Raw genomic sequence first — 6,111 nt, 5'->3', positions numbered from 1 at the left:
GGGTTGGGTCGACAAAGAAGATTGGAATTGGAGGGAGAGATAAAGAAGGGAGAGCAGTTATTCATAAAAAATCCAACAGATGAAAAACTACAAGGAATTATAAAACTTTTGAAAGATCAATTTTAAATGCTCACAGTGGAACAAGCAGCAACTAATTTACAATTTGCGAAACATAATACATTTTGTAACACTAATAAACCGGGCAGGTGGTTGGCTTACACACTGAGGAAGCAGCAGAGTACTCGGACTATTGGCAGTATTGGGTATGGAGGGAAGGAAGTTTTTCAATAAAGACTAATCAAAGAAGCCTTCTTAGATTACTATACCAAACTATATGCCAAAGATGATATACAGAATGAACTTATAAATAATTATCTAGAAGAAAGGAGAGTTATGAAAATTTCTAGTGATCAAAAGGAAAGAACGAGTCAACCAAAAACAGCTGAGGAGATTATCGTTGCTATCAAACAACTGAAAACAGCTAAAGCTCCAGGGACGGATGGTTTAACTGCGGTGTATTATAAAACTTTACAAGTAGAAATGATTGAACATCTTAAAGATTTATTTTGTAGCATACAACAAGGGGGTAAAATACCCCCTTCATGGAAAGCAGCTTTTGTTTCATTGATACCGAAAGAGGAAGCAGGGTCTACAAAACCGGAAAATTTTAGACCAATATCTCTCCTGAATACGGATTATAAAATTTTTGCAAAAGTATTAGCCAACAGATTAATGCCAGTTACCCAAGAGGTGATTCATCATGATCAAGCAGGATTTATAGAAGGCAGATACATGAAGGATAATGTGAGGCAAATTATAGATTTATTGGAATATCTTGAGAAGAATAAACAGATCTCTGCAGTGCTGGTGTTTTTGGATGCGGAAAAGGCCTTTGATCGGGTGAATTGGAACTTTCTATTAAAGACTTTAAGAAAGATGGATTTTGGGGATCAGTTTGTGCAGGCGGTTTCAGCAATTTATCAAGAGCAAACAGCACAAATTATCATTAATGGAAGTTTAACTACAAATTTCAGTATAGAAAAAGGCACAAGACAAGGTTGTCAGTTATCCCTGTTGTTGTTTATCTTAACTCTAGAAGTCTTGTTGAACACAATACGGGACTCGAGTACTTTGAATGGAATAGTTATAAGGCAAGAGGATTACAGAACAAGGGCATTTGCAGATGATCTGGTTGTTACCCTAACACGGCCGATGGAATCAATAATCCAGATGAAAGACATTATAGAAGAATATGGTATGATATCAGGATTTAGACTGAATCAGAAAAAAACCAAGATGATAGTTAAAAACATGACAGAAGATCAAAAGAAGGAACTTGAAAGGAAGGCAGGCTTTGAAATAGTACTAAAGGTGAGATATCTAGGAGTCTAAGTTGCAGATTCAAATATAAAACTGTTCCAAAATAATTATGAGGTGTTGTGGCGAAAGGTACAAAAGGATATGGAAACCTGGAAAAAACTGCAGCTGTCCTTACTTGGAAAAATGAATGTTCTACCTAGATTTTTATTTTTGTTTCAAATGATTCCGGTGCTTAAAAGTGATAAACAGTTGATGGAATGGCAAAAAGGAGTGAATAAGTTTGTTTGGAATGAGAAAAAGCCGAGAGTTAAACTGAAAATTATGCAAGATGTTCGTGAAAGCGGTGGCCTTAAACTTCCAAACCTACGACTGTACTATGAAGCAGCAGCGTTGACACAAGCAAGTGATTGGTTTGGAAGGACAAAGACTGGAATATTGAATATAGAAAGTCATGACCTTGAACTTGGTTGGCATGCATATTTATTCTACGAAAAAAAAGTGGATAAACTATTTAATAGCCATATACTTAGAAACTCCTTGATGTGAGTATGGAAGAAGCATCAGTTCAAATGGGATTATAAAATACCGTTGTGGTTGGATCTTGGTCATATTATACGGAATACAAATATAAAGTCACTCGGGGGGGGGGGTTATACAAAGAAGTACTTTTTAATGATGGGGTAGATGGCAACTAAAGACATTAAATACACTGTTGGAAGAAGGGATCAATTTAACTTGGTTACAGTATAATCAACTTCAATTGAGATGGAGAGAAGATCAAAAAACTGGTTTAATGTTGCATGAAGAAGAATTGGTAAGACAGATAAAAGAGAAAGGCCCAATGCATATCAAGAGGGTTTATGACGTTTTGTTAGAAAGAGATTCAGAAAATGAATTGGTTAAAGATTGTATGATAAAATGGGTGCAAAATTTTGCAGAACCAGTTATGATGGAAACGTGGGAAAAAATATGGGTTCAGAATGTTAAATTTACGCAGTCACAGAATTTGAGGGAAAATTTTTACAAAATGTTTTATAGGTGGCATCTAGATCCTAAGAAATTGTCGTGCATGTATCCTAATGTTCAACCAAAATGTTGGAGATGTGATTGTTTAGATGCTACATATTATCATATATGGTGGACTTGCAAGAAAGTGAAGGCTTTCTGGATAAAAATTTGGTGGGTTATGCAAAATGTTCTGAAGAAAAAACTCCAATTTTCTCCTCAATTGTTTTTATTGGGCATAGTTAAGGACTTTTCAGTGGGTGAAACAAAATTGATATTGTATATGGTGACAGCAGCTAGGTTACTGATTGGTCAATATTGGAAAAGGGATGTTATGCCTACTATTGAAGAATGGACTTTGAAGGTGGCCAGTTTTGCAGAAATGGCAAAAATATCAGCATACTTAAAAGACCGGACTCAAGAGACCTATGCATGGGAGTGGAAGAAATGGATAGACTATGTGCAAAATAAATATCAAACTAGGGAGTACCAGATAGCTTTTAATTGAATGTTGTGTAGAAATGTATAGTATATAGGAGGTAGAATAGTTCAATGTCATCTAGAAACGTATAGTATACAGGGGATAGAATAGATGGGCGGTAAAGTAGGATACAATATGATTTGGATTTGGATTTCACCTTGGGGAAGTCATGGGAGGGGGGAGGGCTAGGGAGGGTTACGGAGGGAAAGTAGGGGGGAAATGGGAAAATTTGTACTTGTAAAACTTTTTCAATAAAAAAAAACTGTAGAGGGTCTGTTGCTATTATCCCTTTCAATACTGTTGAAAGGAAATAATAATAATAATAATAATAATAATAATAATAATAATAATAATAATAATAATAAGAAGAAGAAGAAGAAGAAGAAGAAGAAGAAGAAGAAGAAGAAGAAGAAGAAGAAGAAGAAGAGGTAGAAAGATGAGACAGTCGACCACCTAATCAGTGGGTGCAGCAAAATGCAGCAAAATGGCACCTACAACGCCATGACTGTGTTGCTAAGATCATTCACTGGAAATTGTGCCAGAAGTTTGGATTTGAATACAGCAAAAACCACTGGGAACATCAGGTTGGGAAAGTTTTAGAGAATGAGAAACTCAAGATCTTGTGGGACTTTAGGATTCAGACTGACAGGCACTTGGTCCACAACACATCTGACATAACAATAGTTGAAAAGAAAAAAGTATGGTTCATTGACATTGCAATACCTGGTGATGCACGGATTGAAGATAAGCAGTAAGAAAAAATCACAAAGTACCGGGATTTGCAAATTGAAGTTGAGCGACTGTGGAAAAAGAAATCGTGTGTTGTCCCGATTGTAATTGGAGCCCTTGGAGCAATACCCAAAGGGCTACCCCGCTATTTAGAAATTATAAATTTGCCGGACTTGAACATTTTGACTCTACAAAAAACCACCTTGCTCGGAACAGCTTACATCCTCCGATGACACCTTAACAGTTCCTAGGTCCTTGGTTAGGACTCGACCTGCTGAGCTATTACCCAGCCTCAAAGGCTGTGAATCTCACTAAAGATTAACTAATAATAATAAGAAGAAGAAGAAGAGGTAGAAGTACTGGGAGATAATTGCAGAGTCAGTAGAATTGGTTTGACTTGCTGTTTTGCTTCTGTAAGAATTGCTTTGCTAAGAATTGGAATTGCCTCTGCCATTTGCTTCTATCAGGGATTTAACTCCTGGTATCTTGGGTTTTTTAAAAATAACTCGGTGCCTGGTACGTATCTCAAACAAGAAGCGGGGTATGTCACGGTTTGGCAGGGTTTCATGGGGCCAATAGCTGTGTTGCTAAGCCCCCAGCCCCCCTGTTGCCTCCTGCACAGCCAATGCAGGGCTACAAGGAAGGCATGGGCCAGGGGGCCAGAACTGGGTAATAAGCTGATGTCTCTGAAGGTATAAAAGGACACCATACTTTCCCCAAGGTGTGGCCTTCCTTACACGTATCTTCCCTGTATGTTCATGGAATGGTCTACCCAGCTCTTCTTTGTACAAATAAAGGCTGTTTCTTTTCCAAGCCTCTTCTTGAGTCTCTCTCTTTGGCATTCTGGTGATTCAAGTACATTTGGGGACTTTACACTCTGGTTGTGTTTCTATGACAACAGTCAAGATGTTCTGGTCTGAAATTAATCAGAATTTTGTGCATCAAAGGCTAAAATGTTGGACCTCTCTGAATAGTGAAGTGACCAACCAGGTCAGATGCTTCCTTGAACATGGCCCAGTAGACCTCAGATTGCCACCAAGAGATAGAAATAGCTTCTCAAATATAAAATCATCTTCTCAAAATGCCCTTGATGTGATGATAGAAGCCATGATGTCTCGTTTGTAGCTCTAGCACAAATACTCCAATTTCTGAAGTTCTCCTTTCTTTCAGATTCTTCCCTATTTGAGGAATGTGCAGTTCAACAACAGTGCTGGAGAGGAGGTCTCCTTCTCAGAAGATAGACTGGGATCTGCTCGTTTTGATCTTCTCAACTGGGTTCTCTTTCCCAATCGATCTTTTGTCCCTGTGAAAGTTGGGCAAGTAAATCCCGAGGCTCCCCCAGGCCAAGATTTCACCATTAACTCTGATGAAATCGTCTGGGCCACAAAGGTGAGCTGCAAGGAAATGTTTTAAGTTCAGAGAAAGATTCATTCTCTTCCTGAGATGCAGAACATCTTCCTAACTTGAAAAATAATCAGTTGAATCAGAAATCATGGCAGTTATTTGGTGAGAAATCTGCTTTGCATGTAACACATTTGATATCTGCTTTGTGTCATTCCACAAAGGGTTAGGCTTGGGAAACACTCCTGCTTGAAAAGCAGGATGAAAAAACAGCAAGTAACAACGATTTCCATTGACTATTTCCACTCCATTGTATTTTCACGGTTCTTTCTTTTAGAAATGCTCTCCTCCCATCATAAGTCTTCCTCTGCAGGCTGAGATTCCAGATCCAATCTCACACATCTCACACATGGGTGTGTCAGGAATGCCCCTGGCCTGATTATCCTAAGATTGTTCTTGATTTCTGATAGACAGTGGCAATCTCTTTCTTTAGAAAAGAATCTGAACATAGAAGTAGGAATAAGGAAGGGAAATAGGAATGGGGAAAAGAATGAATGCAGCAGGTGTTGTGACCTAAACACACTTAGTCATTACAAGACACAAATTAGATTCAAACCTGTTTTATTATAATAGCTGAGAATTACTTCATTCCCAGCTTTGTCCAAATTAATTCCAAAACAAGTCCTTCAGAAAAAGTCCTTTGGGCTTATCACAATCATTAATCTTCTTTGGCACCCTGCCAAAGGCCTTTCTTGGCAAAGCCCCATGAAGTTCAGAAAAAAGAGATGTCAACTGGAAACAGATTTAGCAACGTTGCTTTCCTACAAAGAGCCCAAGAGCCTTTGCTGCTCTTTTAAGCCTTATGGGAGGGGACAATCATCTCTTGGCATTATTCCCGAGTCATCCTTTTTGCTTTAGCTGCTCTTGCCTTCTGGCACCACTGCCATGCATGCACTAGGAACAGGCTCCTCCTGTTCCTCTGCCTCACTGCTGTCTGGCTTTGGAGGTCCCGGAGTCTGTGCATCACTCCCAGATGGCCCTGGCCCCCTCTCTGCCTCCAATGCAGAGCCCTCGTCTGGGCCTATCCCAGACTCCAGGACTGGCCCATGGTCCTCACCAGCCTCCTCACTGTCCGACTCTGCTACTAGCTCCTCCAGCTTCTGGTGGACCACAACAGCAGGTTCATTGCTTAGGTCATTCCAAGTACTTTTCTTTTCTCAGAAGGTGCCCTTTGC

The sequence above is a fragment of the Pantherophis guttatus genome, chromosome 1, assembly GCF_059756535.1.
Source record: "Pantherophis guttatus breed Tessera chromosome 1, ASM5975653v1, whole genome shotgun sequence".
Lineage (NCBI taxonomy): Eukaryota > Metazoa > Chordata > Lepidosauria > Squamata > Colubridae > Pantherophis > Pantherophis guttatus.
This window is presented reverse-complemented; position numbering follows the sequence as displayed.